Below are 15,934 nucleotides of genomic sequence, written 5' to 3'. Positions count from 1 at the left end.
GACAAGAACAGGGCCCATCTGGCCTGACGTGGTGTCAATCTCTTGGCCTCAGAAAGGTAGGTCAGATTCTTGTGGTCCGTCAGGATGAGGACCGGAACCACCGAACCCTCGAGCAAGTGCCTCCATTCTTTAAGGGCCTGCACGATGGCCAATAACTCCCTGTCACCAATCTGATAGTTGCACTCCGCGGAAGAGAGTTTCCGGGAGTAAAACCCACAAGGAAGCAGAGGACCCTCTGGTGTTCTACGCTGAGACAGAAGGGCGCCTACTCCCGTCTCAGACGCGTCCACCTCGAGGACAAAGGGCAACCCAGGGTTGGGATGCGACAGAATCGGAGCCGACACAAAGGCGGACTTTAGAGCCTCAAAAGCTCGGATGGCCTCGAGCGGCCAGACCTGGGAATTACTGCCCTTCCTGGTCAGATCCGTGAGAGGCTTGGCTAGCATGGAAAAGTCCCTGATGAACTTCCGATAATAATTGGCGAAGCCCAAAAAGCGCTGCAGGGAACGAAGACCACTGGGCTGGGGCCACTGTAAGACAGCCGAAACCTTCTCAGGATCCATGGAGAACCCCTCAGCGGAAATGATGTAACCTAAGAAGGTTACCTGGGATCGGTGAAAATTCGCATTTCTCAAGCTTACCGAACAGCTTGTTCTCTCGTAACCGTTGCAACACTCGTCTGACGTCCAGAATGTGGGCCTCCATGGATTCAGAATATACCAAGATGTCATCCAAATAGACCACCACACACTGCTGCAACAGGTCACGGAAAACATCGTTGATGAACTCCTGAAAGACTGCGGGCGCATTGCACAACCCAAAGGGCATAACCAAGGATTCATAATGACCGGTCCTGGTGTTAAACGCGGTCTTCCACTCATCGCCCGCCTTGATCCTTACCAGGTTATATGCCGCCCTCAGGTCGAGTTTGGTAAAGACCGTGGCCCCTTTAAGGCGATCGAACAGCTCGGAAATCAAGGGTATCGGGTAAGCGTTCTTGATCGTGATGCGATTGAGACCCCTGTAATCGATGCAAGGCCTCAACTCACCGCCCTTCTTTTTCACAAAGAAAAATCCAGCCCCTGCCGGGGACGAGGATTTGCGAATGTGTCCGCGTGAAAGCGCCTCCCTCACGTACTCCTCCATGGCTTCATTCTCCGCTACCGACAGTGGATAGACTTTGCCACGAGGAGGAACGGCACCAGATTGTAACTCTATGGCACAATCGTATGGGCGGTGCGGAGGTAGGGCAACCGCGCGCACCTTATCGAATACATCCCGGTACTCCTCGTATTCAGGAGGCAACAGAGAGTCCGAGGAAGTACACAGCAACTTGACAGACCCATGGATGCAACTAGCCCCACACTGCGGTGACCACGAGAGGATCTCGGCCGATCTCCAATCGAAAGTCGGATTATGCTTCCGGAGCCAGGGGTACCCCAAGACCACCGAGTAGTGTGGAGACGAAATAACCTGGAGGCAGACCGACTCTCTGTGAACGGCACCAATGGCTATCCCCACTGGAAGGGTCTCATGAGTCACGTGTGGCGGCAGAAGGGGTCTGCCGTCTATCGCCTCAAGAGCCAGTGGGGAACCTCGAGCCTGCAGAGGAATGGAATTGGCGGCAGCGAACACATTATCAATGAACAAACCACCAGCACCAGAGTCCACCAACGCCTGGGTCGTCACCGAGCCCCCGACCCAGGAGAGGACAACAGTGATCAGTGGTTTGTCAACACGGGAAACCGGGGACGAGGAGACTCCACCCAAGATCTGCCCCCGACAGGATCTCAGGTGCGAGCGTTTCCCGGACGGTTCGGACATGCCAACCGAAAATGCCCACCGAGACCACAGTACATGCATCGGCCCTGGCGTCTCCGGAGTACCCTCTCCCCCTCGGACAGGCGAGCAAACCCCAGCTGCATGGGTTCACCCCCAGACAAGTCATCCCCAGGAGGCGTGGGAGGAGAGGGAGGCACGAGTGGGACAACAAACGTAGGTGCCAATCTGTTAGAAAACCTCCGCAGGCTCTCCTTAAAGGAAGGTCTCTCCCTGAGTCTGGTGTCAATCAAAATCAGGAAAGAAATAAGAGACTCGAGCTCCACTGGTAGGTCCTTAGCTGCAACCTCATCCTTCAAGGCATCCGAGAGACCATGAGAGAAAGCAGCGACCAGAGCCTCATTATTCCAGCCCACCTCTGCTGCCAGGGTACGAAACTCAATGGCGTATTCAGCTACGGATCGTGAACCCTGTCTGATGGACATAAGGAGCTTCGCAGCAGAGGCAGCACGAGCCGGCACATCGAATACCTTCCGAAGAGAAGCAACAAAACCGGAAAACCCGGCAACCACCGGATTGTTGTTCTCCCATAAAGGACTGGCCCAGGCCAAGGCCTTGTCCGAGAGCAGCGAGATCAAGAAGCCCACCTTTGATCTCTCAGTGGGAAAGGCATGTGGCAGCAACTCGAAATAAATGCCCACCTGGTTAAGGAAACCTCGGCACTGAGTTGGCTCTCCCCCAAAGCGCTGTGGAAGAGGGGCAGAACCGGTCATACCCCGAAACACCGCAGGTGCAACAACAGGTGTCGGGGTAGACTCTGGCGCAACAACCGGAGTGGCAGTAGGAGCGGGCCCAGGAGCGACAACCGACCCATCGGCAACGGGAGCGAAATGAGCCGTGCGTTCAAGCAGGGTTTGCAACGCCACAGCGAACCGACACAACAGGTGATCCTGCTGATCAAGTCTGGCAACCAGCGTGGGTAGCGAGGATGGCCCTGTACTGTCAGAATTCATGGCTTGGTCCTAATGTCACGGAACCATGAACCAGACGTACAACAAGGGATAAGTGAAAATAAGAAGGCTTTATTGAAAATAAAGCTGTAAAGCAAAAGTCCAAACGGATGGCGAAACCGAAGCAGAGTCTTTGCGAAGCCAGAGGTCAGGAACCAGAAGGGTAGTCAGACGAAGCCAGGATCAGGAACCAGCAGGGTAGTCAGACGAAGCCAGGATCAGGAACCAGCAGGGTAGTCAGACGAAGCCAGGATCAGGAACCAGCAGGGTAGTCGGACGAAACCAGGATCAGGAACCAGCAGGGTAGTCGGACGAAACCAGGATCAGGAACCAGAAGCCGCAGCAGTCTAGAAGCATGTGAACACAGGAGGACCAAGCAAGGAACTGAAGCCACAGACCTCCTATATATATGAGCTGGGCATCCAGCTCCTCCCAGTGGGAAGGAGGAGCCGCAGGGTGGGAGGCTACAAGAAACCCAGAAACCAAGATGGCCGCCAGCACATGTCAAACGAAGGAGAACAGCAAGAAGGTAAGACCATGACACTGCAGCATTGTGTGTAATGCAATCTTTAGTTTCTTCACATACCACTGTTTCCCTTGCGCCTTTCCCTTAGTTACATCTGTTTGAACCCTACACTATGAGGATTTTCTCAATATTGCTCCTCTGCCAGTTCTCTGAGGCCAAAACTGCCTTTCCTCACTTCACATACACACTTGCTTTAGCCAGCAGCTTCCTGACAACCAATCAGATTGGATTACTGAGACACGCCTGCTCACTCTGAAGCCTGAATGCAGGCATGCAGTGTGGAGGACCGCCCCTCTGTCTTCTGTTTACACTAAAGGGAAAACAGAAAAGCCATAGCAACAGTCTTTTAAGGGAGCAGTGGGAAGGGACAGGGGACATTAATGAAAGCTGTTATTTATAAGGTAATTACAGATATTTTGGCAATCATTGACAGACTAACTCGGGTATACATGCCGAGCTCTAATAAACAAGCAAATAAAAAAAAATGTGACAGTTACACTTTAACCTACATTTTAATGAGTAAACTAGACATTTACTAATACTGGATTATCTGATCATCGCTAGGATATGCCATCAATGTCAGATGTCCCACCTCTAGTACCTGCTCTAGAGAACAGGGTTCCTGAAGGGAGGGAAAGCACACCACACATGCATGGCGTGCTCTCCATTCGTCCCTACGAGAGTACTGAAAATAGCGGAAGTGCCATAGCAGTGAATGGAGGGTGCAATGCACAAGAGCAGCCACCTGTCCATTCACCACTATAGGAAATAACCAAGCCAGCTCTCGGCTATTTTCAGAACTCCCTTAGCAGTAAAAGCATGGTGTATGCTTGGCTGCTCTCCATTCACTTTGGGGGTCCTGTTCTGGAGACAGGAGCAGGTCCCAGACATGGGATCTGCACCTATCTTACATCGATGGCATATCCTAGCGATATGCCATCAATGTCCCAGATGGGAATACCCCTTTAACTAGTGAGCAGCATTCTGTGAACCTGCCTATTTATGCCGAGGATTGACTACTGAGGATATATGGCATGAAACAGCCGTCTGGCATGTTTTTCCTCCGTTCTTGATGGCTACTGATGAATAATATGTATAACGCCAACAAACGAGGCCTACACTGTGCCTCGTTCTTCTTCTCCGGCCAGAAGGGTCACCTTCATACAATCTGTTCAGGTTTTATCTTAGTTTAGATAAAAGCAGTGCAGCCATAACATGTAATGAATTCGATTTATGACTTCATGGCATCTGGCAGTAAAGCATGGCGTCTTTGCTGTACCCGTAGGCGAGCTGTGTATGTCTTGCCAACCAATGTACCCAAAATGCAAAAATGGATGTTTTCACTAAAAGTGATTGAAAATGTTTTGTCTATTATTTGTTCTGCCAGGGCTATCCTTAGCGATGTGCGGCCTACGGGCATCAACCTGCTGATGCCTTGGGCTCCTAGACTTTGCAACCCGATCAGTCCACCAGAGTTAATTATTCTCAGGGCCCAACCCTCATATTATCATTCTAATAGGTTTTGACTCAAATAACTAGACCCTAGTGGCAATTTATTTTCTCCAAGTATTTTTTTTCTCCTGGACCTTTAAGGCCCACTATGGTATCAGAGCCCGAGCCTGATCCTCTGGTACTCTGGTGGGCCAGTTTGACGCTGAACCCAAGCCATCACCTGGTGCCCGAATGTACTGAAAGGGAGCTGCATAAGATGCAACTTTATTCCCTAGATTACTTTTTGTGCAGTGTCATGTAGGCAACTGTCTGGCAGAATGACAATATTGTTTGAAACGCCAAAATATTGCAGAAGCTATAAGTCTGTTGTAATGGACCGTATGTTCTCAATGTGGTCTCATGCATTTCCTAACTTGCTTTCCTCCGACAGACACACACCCACTAGTAAATGGACGCGGGTATATACTTTTTTTTAGATTATTCTATTCTTTCTATGCTGTAAGTAAAATCATCAAAATATGCACTGACTTCCAGTGAGTTTAGGCTACGAATGTGCTAAAGCCCAATCTATAAGCGATACACATTCAATAGCTGTCGGCCGAACAATCGCTTGGCTGACTACTATGTACTCGGACTCCCTCGGCTGAACGTGCATGTGTATTCTATGGGCAGAGTGGACAAAGCCACTGCCAGACACGTCTGAAGGTAACTTATCTCCCAGGAGACCAGAAAAGGATCACGTGAAAATATTAATTTCGCCCTATCCTTCTCTCCCCCGACATCATCTGTCGGGGAGAGTTGGGAGCTCCATATTAGAGTGTCGGCAGAACCCGCCAATACACTACTGTGCATGGGGGGCCTTTACAAAGCAGCTACAGTATAAAGAATGGGGGAGGTACAAAGCAACATCCGGAGCCGCATTCTACTTCAGCTGAGCTGCAGTCACTTAGAATAACAGTGGCTTAAAGGAGGTTTTCAGCCTCATAAAAATAAAGCTGAATAGGTAAAAAAAAAAACTATAATCGACTTTCCCGGTGGTTCCATAGTCCCTTGCTGGGATTTGCTTACTCTGAAGACTGTAGTCATTCTGAAATCTCTAGTGTATGGCCGTCTTGAAGGATTTCAAGGATTCCTTGATGATTTTAAGGATTTGAAAGAGATAATACTGATGAAGGAGAACCTGCTAGACCAAAGAGGAGCCTTTACACATGTGTGAAGACCATCAACAGTTGGGTGGTCCCACCTCTTTGGGAGCATCGCATAATAACAACTGTGCTGTGTAGCCCTAGTCATGGTTAGTCTGTCGGCAAAGCTGAGGCCCTCCGCTTCTTTCATTTCTACCCATTGTGTGCATGTGAATAGCTTTAAGCAGTAACCCAGGCTTGAATTGGCAGCTACGTAACTGGAAAGACGGAGCAGCACAATAGATGTGCAAGATCAGAGGAAGAAGAGGACCCCATTCCACAAAGCTAGACGAGATGTCTTAGCAGTAAAAGGAAACCAGGCAATCAATTAAACTCATGTAATTTTGGATAAAGTGCATTTTAAAATCTTGATACATTTCCAAATGGATGATAACATGATTGGTGGTTTCATGGAAATCTACAAATCTTCATAGAAATATAGTACCTGCAACAGCAAGCTGCAATGAGTTTGTGCCAAAGAACCCCATAACGAGTCAAGTTTGTGGACATTTTAATCAACCAATGATTCAATGTTTAAAGGGAGTCAGTCAGTCAGATGGTTATGGCCAATAAAGGGTTAATATCCTCTGGCTGGGTACTTAAACACCTGTAAAATCATACTTGAGGGTGGTCCTAAGCATGTCAAGTGCTCCGGCTTTCCTGAGTAAAGACCACCCCACATCTCTCCCCTGGCCTTGGTTGAAAGGCGCAACAATCTGAAAGTCACTGTGCAGTTCGGCGCCAACAATTGGCGTCATTGATGTACTGGGCATGCGCCACCTCTTAAGGTATGCAAGATTGGTGCAGCTGTCAGTCAATTCCAAGAGCGTGGCATGGAGGGCAGTGTTGGGTGGTGGTTACTCAGGAGAGCCAGAGCATTTGCGATGGGGATGGGCAACGGCGTAGTTAGGTCAAAACATTCGGGCTTGAGCCCCGGATGTTTTGTCCAGTGCCCCAAATGTTATGCTGGCCTGGTAGCATTTCTTTTTTTATTTGGCTATTCCAGGGCCCTTTAATACAGCATCCCCCCCCCCCCCCCCCCTGTACTTGATCCGCTACTTGCCGGCTGCCCGGGCATGAGTTCAGTCACTTCGGTGCGCAATCCCGTCCTGCGGAGCATGATCTTACGAGACCCGCTGCGGAAGGTCACGGGTCTAGCTGGATCACGCACCGCAGGACAGGATCGGGCACCGAAGTGACTGAACTCATGCCCGCGCAGCCCGCAAGTAGCGGATCAGCGGAACAAGTACAAGGGGGGTAGGGGGATGATCTGTGGGATTGCCCAAGGTCCACTCCCATCAATATTAAAGGGCCCAAGCAAAGATTTCTGCAGTGGTGAGGAAATGAAACATAACAGATATTGGAAAGTTACTAAATGTTGTATAATATAATAACTGCAGTCTACAGTACTGCACTTCATTTGCGTAAAAAAACAGAACACCCCTTTAAGCATGCCTTTAATGTGCAATTTCAACACAGTGGGCTTGTGCACCGGATGTTTTCAGACCCTAGCAACGCCCCTGGGAATGGGTATCGCTCTCAGGGCACTTGTCCGCTAATCTGCATAATAAATCTAAGTTTCTCTGCAATAATGATGCAATCAGTGGCCACAAAGGTATGGTTTTACTTGTATGCCCGGCAATATTAAAGGTTTTGTGGCCTGACAGACTCCCTTTAAGGCTGGGCTACACAGAAATCACCCTTTGCATGACCAGAGATTGTAATATGGGAGAATTTAAAAAGGTTAATCATAATTTAAAATATTGGTTTTCATCTCCCCTTAGACGCTGCTGTTCTGTAAATTTCGGTATTGTATATTCTTTATAATCATATATTCTTAGTCTACAATATCTGGTATATACTATATGTAGAAGTTCTCCTGTATTCAGAAAAAAGGCATTCCTTTGGTTTCCCACGCAGATCATCCTTAATTGCTTACAGATGCCACGCTGTGGAGACATACAGTACAGACCAAAAGTTTGGACACACCTTCTCATTCAAAGAGTTTTCTTTATTTTCATGACTATGAAAATTGTAGATTCACACTGAAGGCATCAAAACTATGAATTAACACATGTGGAATTATATACATAACAAACAAGTGTGAAACAACAGAAAATATGTCATATTCTAGGTTCTTCAAAGTAGCCACCTTTTGCTTTGATTACTGCTTTGCACACTCTTGGCATTCTCTTGATGAGCTTCAAGAGGTAGTCCCCTGAAATGGTTTTCACTTCACAGGTGTGCCCTGTCAGGTTTAATAAGTGGGATCTCTTGCCTTATAAATGGGGTTGGGACCATCAGTGGCGTTGAGGAGAAGTCAGGTGGATACACAGCTGATAGTCCTACTGAATAGACTGTTAGAATTTGTATTATGGCAAGAAAAAAGCAGCTAAGTAAAGAAAAACGAGTGGCCATCATTACTTTAAGAAATGAAGGTCAGTCAGTCAGCCGAAAAATTGGGAAAACTTTGAAAGTAAGGGCTATTTGACCATGAAGGAGAGTGATGGGGTGCTGCGCCAGATGACCTGGCCTCCACAGTCACCGGACCTGAACCCAATCGAGATGGTTTGGAACCCAATCGCAGAGTGAAGGCAAAAGGGCCAACAAGTGCTAAGCATCTCTGGGAACTCCTTCAAGACTGTTGGAAGACCATTTCAGGGGACTGAAGCTCATCAAGAGAATGCCAAGAGTGTGCAAAGCAGTAATTAAAGCAAAAGGTGGCTACTTTGAAGAACCTAGAATATGACATATTTTTAGTTGTTTCACACTTGTTTGTTATGTATATAATTCCACATGTGTTAATTCATAGATTTGATGCCTTCATAGTCATGAAAATAAAGAAAACTCTTTGAATGAGAAGGTGTGTCCAAACTTTTGGTCAGTACTGTAGGTTATAATACATGTCACCATCCTATAGGTGAATTTGAAACCTAGAGTGTAAGGGTAGAGGAAGAAGATTGTTCACTGCAACCATCATGCATGCTTACTATGGCTTACTATGGCTGTCCCTACCCTTAGAGGGAACTTCTTGGTTAGATCCATTGTTTAGGGATCATGCCAAAATTCTACCATGATGAAGATTGCAGCAGTGCAGGCCCTCAAGTGAATGAGGTCACTGAATGGTTCAGTAGTTTTGAAGTGACCCCAGAATCGCAAAAAATTTTCACAATTCTGGTGCCATGCTCAGGGCAACCCCATTTGCTCATAGAGCTGCACTACTACACAGCGATCTTTGGTCGCCAAGATTGCCACGCAGTGTTGGCAGTTATTCCGCTTCCACAACTTGTGTTTTTATTTCTTGATCCTAAATCCTAAATCACCCCCCCCCCCCTTCCCCTCCGCCCTCCAGGTTGTGATGTACATATCATATCATCATCGGCTTGATATAGGGTTTGCGTGTCCATAACATTGCTGTATATTTGTGTGATGTCCTTCTACATGTGAAGAACTGAAAGAACATGTGGGTACCAATATAAATAGGATTGGCCAAGAGGCGCCTTCATTTCCGTACAGCGGGTGCAGAATTTTTGAGTTGTCATGCAGCGGGGTACAATAGCACTTTCTAATGTGGATTATTAGAGGGTTATTTTAAAGGGTTATCTCTGATCAGACGCCATTTAACAGACGTTTCATTTTCTCCTCACAAACATAGGAACCTATCCGAAGATAAGATTGATGGGAATCCAATGCCTGAAGGCGGGCAGTGAATGAGTTCTACATTTGAGGGCCCTTTGTGAGCGTACGGACAGATCTGCTGCGAATTTGCCATGACAGATCTGCGTGCGGAAAATCGGCAGCGTTTTACAGAGCCAACAAAACAGGTAAGATTGTAAGAAATCTCATCCACACGTCACTAATATCCACAACACAAACTGACGCGCGGTGCGGATTTTAAAACTTCGATATGTCAATTTAGAATTTGGCTACACGTGGTGACGTGCCCAAGGATCGCAGTGTGGGAGTGCTAGCATTGTCCTGAATAGGGACAAAACTCGATTCACACATGTGCCGCAACTGCGACCCCACAAATGCAAAAAAAAACTAGTTTTGCTGGATTGTTTGCAATTCTGCTGTTGTAGCAAAAGTGCAAATTGCGCTGCGAAGCCGTTTCTATGCTAGCACCGCTACACTGCGATCCTCGGGCTTGACAGCTGTCACGTGTACAAGACTGCTGAGTAGCCAAACCTTTATGCTACAGATATCCATTGCAGGTTTTCTGTTTTCACCCTTGTGGACTCTAGGGATTCTGTGGCAAAAACTGCATTTTGGAGTCCTCTTGCTGTCATTGTTATGGTTGTCATTTCATGTAATGTCTATAAAGGGGCAAAAAAAATCACAGCAGTTTGGTATAAAACTGTTGTAAAACTTAAAATTTTTGCAACTGTTAATTACAGCAATTTACTGTAAAATCCCAGCCTTAACGGTAACTTGCACCGAATTTGATTGTGAATTTGGGCCTCCTCGTTTGCCACCCTTGGCCTATGTCTACTGCTGTGGCTACTGCACGGTACATTAGCTACATCAGGTTTTCATGTCTGCAGTTTCTATTGTCGGCAGCATCATAGCATAGAAATGCAATCTGTAACTATGGGTTCCCCTGCAGAGGACAATGTTCATATCTGTACTCTGCGCTTTCCAAGCAGTGTCCATATGTGGTAATAATGGTAACGCGTTGTGATCTGTAATGTAAACTAGACCACTTCTGGCCGCTGCAGCAACTTTCCTGGGAATGCGGCCTATTAATCAAGCTTGCTTTTGGAATCACCATGGCAACCAGCAGACGATGCCAACGTCCTAGATTTTCCCAGCAGTGTGTCCCTAAACTGACAGCGGTGATGTGAATGCTCCTTGAACCAGATTTTACCCGTGGAAAGTGAAAGGCTTTTCATCTTCCTTGTTTTGCAAATTCATCTTCGCCTGAACCCAGAAGAGGGCTATTTCATGCATGGTTTACAGAATGATTTATATCTTCCTGTATATACTTTGTGTACGTTTTCCTGTAAATACTGCTCTCTAAAAAAAAAATGGGGGGGGGGGACCTTGCCCTTCGTAAAGCAGACCTCCCAAATGTTCCTGTTTCGGGGGGTCGGTCTCTACTTTAGACCCAAGTCCCTCGGTCCTTCTTTGTTCCTTAAATGTCTCCTTTTGATCGGAGGTATAGATTTGCATCATTATGTTTACAATATTGATCCAGAAAGTGTTTGGTTCCTATCTGTATATTAGAGCCCGCCTTGTATATTATATCATTATTTGATGTAATTTGGATTTTAGAAATTTCTATATTCCGATTATTTTTGAGCTATTGTGTAAAAGAAAACGGTTGAAGTGTATAAATATGCAGGAAAAATTGATCTTTCACACAATTAGCCATACGTGTCCCTCTTTGACCGTCTACAAAGTTGGGAGGTATGGGTAAAGTTTGGAGATGAGGCATAGAGACTGGAAAATGCGTTGTAGTTGTCACGCTGTCCCCATCTTAGATGCAGAACTAAAGCGTCCCCATAAGAGTAGCAGCTACATTGCTCCTATGACAATATCCAGGGGAGTAGCTATAAGAGGTGCAGAGATAGAGGTTGCACTCGGGCCCTGGTGCCTGAGAGAACCCAAAAAAACACCAGTCTGACACATTCTAGGTGGGGGCCCTATTACAGAGTTGGCCCAGTTTACATTATTCATATGTTATAATCCCTTATCAGTCACAGCCACTGCCCCCTCATAAAATGGCAACCACGGTAGTGGCCGTAGTACACCAAAAACAACGCCAATGGCAATCATAGTGCTACATAGCAATAACCACCATGTTCCTGTGATAATAGAAGCCATAGCGACCTCAAATGATTTAGTGTTCCCCAATAATATTGCTCGGGCACTTGAGGTGGCAGCTCAGGTGGAACCAGAAGCACAACCAGGCTCTTCCCAAGCTTTAGCCACCTTTCCCCGACCCTTGCAAGGCCTTCTGGCTCGAAGGGATGAGGATTGGTTAATGGAGGCTCTCCGCTTACAAAGAAGGCTTGCGATAGACTGCATCCTTGTGCACTTTTTTGTATGGCCCGCTGCACTTTTGTTTTTGCACTTTTGGTGAAGAGAATCACAAGCTCCCAATAATAAAAATTGCACCATAACAATAAAAGCCATATAGCTATCTGTGCCATAGTACACTTCATCACACCTAACTAGTCACTGGTGCCCAGAATAAAGCAGGGTCGGACTGGCCCACCAGAGTATTGTCTGGTGGGCTAAGGCTTTGATATAATTTGGGTCCCAAAATGTTGACAAGAAGACAATGAAACCTATGCAATGATTGTCAATGAGCAAATGATACACAAGTTTCTTTACAGTCGGGTAATAGGAGAAGGTCACCACTGATGATAGTGTAGTACCCCAGAGCTGGGGATACTACAAATTGTATTGTTATGTATCATGTATTTTATTGTTTGCTTCTGGCTGTAGTTATCAGGAAGGAATGGATGGAAAAGGTTGGCAGGAACAGAGTTAACCACCCTGCACCTCCCCTCTTGGTAGGAGTGGGTCGGTCCAACTCCCTGCCAAGAGGGGGAGCTCCTGTCCCTAGTGGAGAAGAAACAACTTGCAAAGTGCCTGCTCCTGTTATGAAATTCTCCAGGGAGAACTACTCCTATTTATTGGTATATTACATATTTTTATATATGTATTGTATACGATATTGACACACGGCCATTACATTGATCTAACGTTGGAGGACATTTAATCAGCCGATAATTATAGTTGCAGTCAGAAGCTATTTACAACTCCTAGGTGATGTCTAGAGGTGAGATAAGATCCTTTTTGTTTAAATTAAAATGCAAATGTAGACCTCAGGGTTTTCTAGGCCAGCGGGACTCTCTGGCTGTGAGAACAATGGATAACAGTTTCTCTCTAGAGGAACTTCTGTTTACAGTAGAGGTAAATATTGTATGTCACCTAGGGTGTAAACAGAAGTGGCTGGACAAGAACTTTCCCTCCATATTTGAAGTTTTACATCTGCCACCACTAAAACAGGATAAGACAATCAACCAATCACAATATCAGTTTAGTTTAAAACAGCCAACAGAAATTATCCAGAGAGAACTACTCCTATTGTCTTCAAGTGAAGCCTTGAAATTCCAGACAGCAGTGTGAACTGCAACATCAACTACAGACACTACTGTAAGCTGAGGGACTACAGCCAAGCCACCCATCACCAAACAACCACTAGGCCAGTTTCTCCTAAGTGCAGAATTGCAACTATCCAACCTGCCTCCAGGTGTCACGGACCTTCCCGCGACAGGTGGCATGAACTTCTCCGATGCTCAAATCAGGGGGGGCTGCCTGGGTCAAAATGGAGGTATGTCCTGGTTCATCTCTGAACCCGGACAACCCCTTTAAGTCTTTCCTTTCCCTTTTTGTATTTTGTTTGGTTCTGTGTGTTGCATTTCCCTATTGTTTGTCTTAGGCCTGAAGGAGACTCCTTTTCGTCCTTCCTTTTGGAGGAACAGATAGTCTCATCCCTGCCATGAGTACCAGGGTCCTATAGTGCTAGATAGGACTCTAGGTATTCCTGTGTATGAACTCACCTACTTCTGGGGTCTGTTCATACTGGTAGTCAGTCAGTATTTTGGTTAGGGTTTTACTAGGTGGTGTCCATCTTCCTTCCCTAGTTCTCAGGCCTGATTCCCTGTTCCCCCCTTCCCTCTTATGCTCGGTGTGGTGTTTTCCTCCCACCTCCCACATCGAAGCGCGACACCAGGTTCCTTGTTGGTGCCAGAGAAGAATTGCACTTAAAACCTGCTGCCACTTGTATTTCAAGTTCTACGTTGCACTTAGCAAAAAAGACTTTGTTAAGTTTAACTCTGGCCTCCTTCTTCAGTACTATATTTCCACTGCACTGATCCCCAGGGAGCAATGACCTGAGGTAGTACACCATGACACAGCGCTTCATCAGGGCCACTACCACTCCTATCCTCCACACCGGCTCCTCAGGGGGTCGCTGCACTAGCGCCTGACAGGTCTAAACTTGTAATTGTTGGAGAAGGCCTTAAAAGTATGCCGACCCATAGAAACGATCTGTTCACTGGTCACAAACAGTGTATGATGTACTTGAAGGTTAATGAACACAAGAACACTCCAGGAGACATTGCGGTTTCTTTCCTAGGTTCAATAAGCAGAAGACAATGGCATTACATCCAAGCCATGATAAAAGCCTGCGTCCAAAATAGTTGTGTATTTACTTACGGGCTTAGGCTGGGTTTATAGATAGAAACAGGATGCATTTTCCGCAATGCTTATGATTACTCAGGATTTGGGGGAAGTGACCTATAAATAATATCTTAAAAAAGGAGAAAAATGATTTACCATCTGTTTCACAAACTTCTTGGAGAATTATTTTCAGTCTTATAAAAATGTTCCAATTAGTGTGCTTCACCAAGCTTCTCCGTAGGATCAGTACGATATAGTCACCCAAGCTTTGCTCTAGCGCAGGGGGCAATTACTTATTGTAATTTTACAGTGGTGTGGACCTCTTGACCTGCTTATTACGTGTTGGTCGTGGCGTGAGACGACATTCGTATTCACTCCCTGTAATGCAAAAGCCAGATGCTTCCCTTCACAGCGTGATATCATGAATCTATGATTTCAGTAATGGGGTGAGACAAGGGCTTTGTCAAAGAAAATAAAGGGGGTCTGTTTTCTACAGACCATGTCTCATCTGAGACATTGGTGGCCTAGCGCTAGGATAGGCCACCAATGTCAGACCGATGCAGGTCCCACCACAGGGAATCACCCCTATCTCCAGAACGAGACCCCCGAAATGAGCAGACAGCAGCCGCACATGTGCGGCCCCCCTACTTTCCTTTCTATGGAACTGCCAAAAATAGCTGAACACTCGCTCAACTATTTTCAGAACTTCCATAGAGATGAATGGAGAGCATGCCACACATGCGCGGTGCGCTCTCCGCCACTTTCGAAGGTCCATTATGGAGATAGGTATGGGACCCAGCGGTGGAACCCGCACCTATCTGACATTGGTGGCATATCCATAGCGATAGACCACCGTTGTTTCAGATGAGACAACCCCTTTAAAATTCAATTATGGGGAATTTCCTAAAAAGCAATTCCCCATAATCTAGCTGCCCCTGGATCCGTCCAGAGGCATAACCTGAAGCTCCAAGGACTCAATGCAAACACTGTGACATGCCGCATTTACTATGATATTATAATACTGGTGTCTTCTTATGTTGGCAACACGACCCAGGTGCAACTGCATTCAGTAGGCACTGGTTGGCACTGGATCTCCTCACCTATCCAGAAATGTAACCTGAAGCACATGGCACCAAATGCAATATCTGTAGCAGGGAACCCCACCTAATGTGTCCCATTTATACATGTGTCTTCCTGTATGGCAGAGGGATCTTTGGACCCACTCAGGCAACTGGACCAAGTATGGCTGCTACTCCTGTACCCCAAGAGCTATGCCACTGTTTCTATCTGTGTAATATACAGTGCACAGCTGCATTCATATACTCTGCCACACAATATACATTGCTCTGAGTCACACAGAGAATGGGAGTCCCATATCCTTGACCGGTGGCCATACATGTCATAGTCACGCTCTGTAGAAAATGGAAGATATGTAAACAGCTGAGCATGCTTACTGGGCACGGATGATAATGGAGGGTGCAGAACATAATTGTCCACCTTTCTGCAGGAAACAAGGAGCATGGGATGTGGAGTATTATGCATGGCCCTCAGCTGGAGTCGAGGCCTCCATAATGTGGTAAGAGAGTGCAGGCGTTACTGCAAGGCTCCAAATTCCCCATTGTTATTCATTATATCTATCAGCAAGATATCGCCATTTACACCTGTGAAATTGTGTAAATTGAGAAAGGCGGCTCACCTGATTCCTGGTATGGATATATGTGGGTGCTCTCTCTAACCCTCTGAATAATATTAATACTGTTGCTTGGCACTCTCACTTACTGGCAGCT

Source organism: Bufo bufo, chromosome 11, assembly GCF_905171765.1.
Source record: "Bufo bufo chromosome 11, aBufBuf1.1, whole genome shotgun sequence".
NCBI lineage: Eukaryota > Metazoa > Chordata > Amphibia > Anura > Bufonidae > Bufo > Bufo bufo.
Note: the sequence above shows the minus strand (reverse complement) of the source record.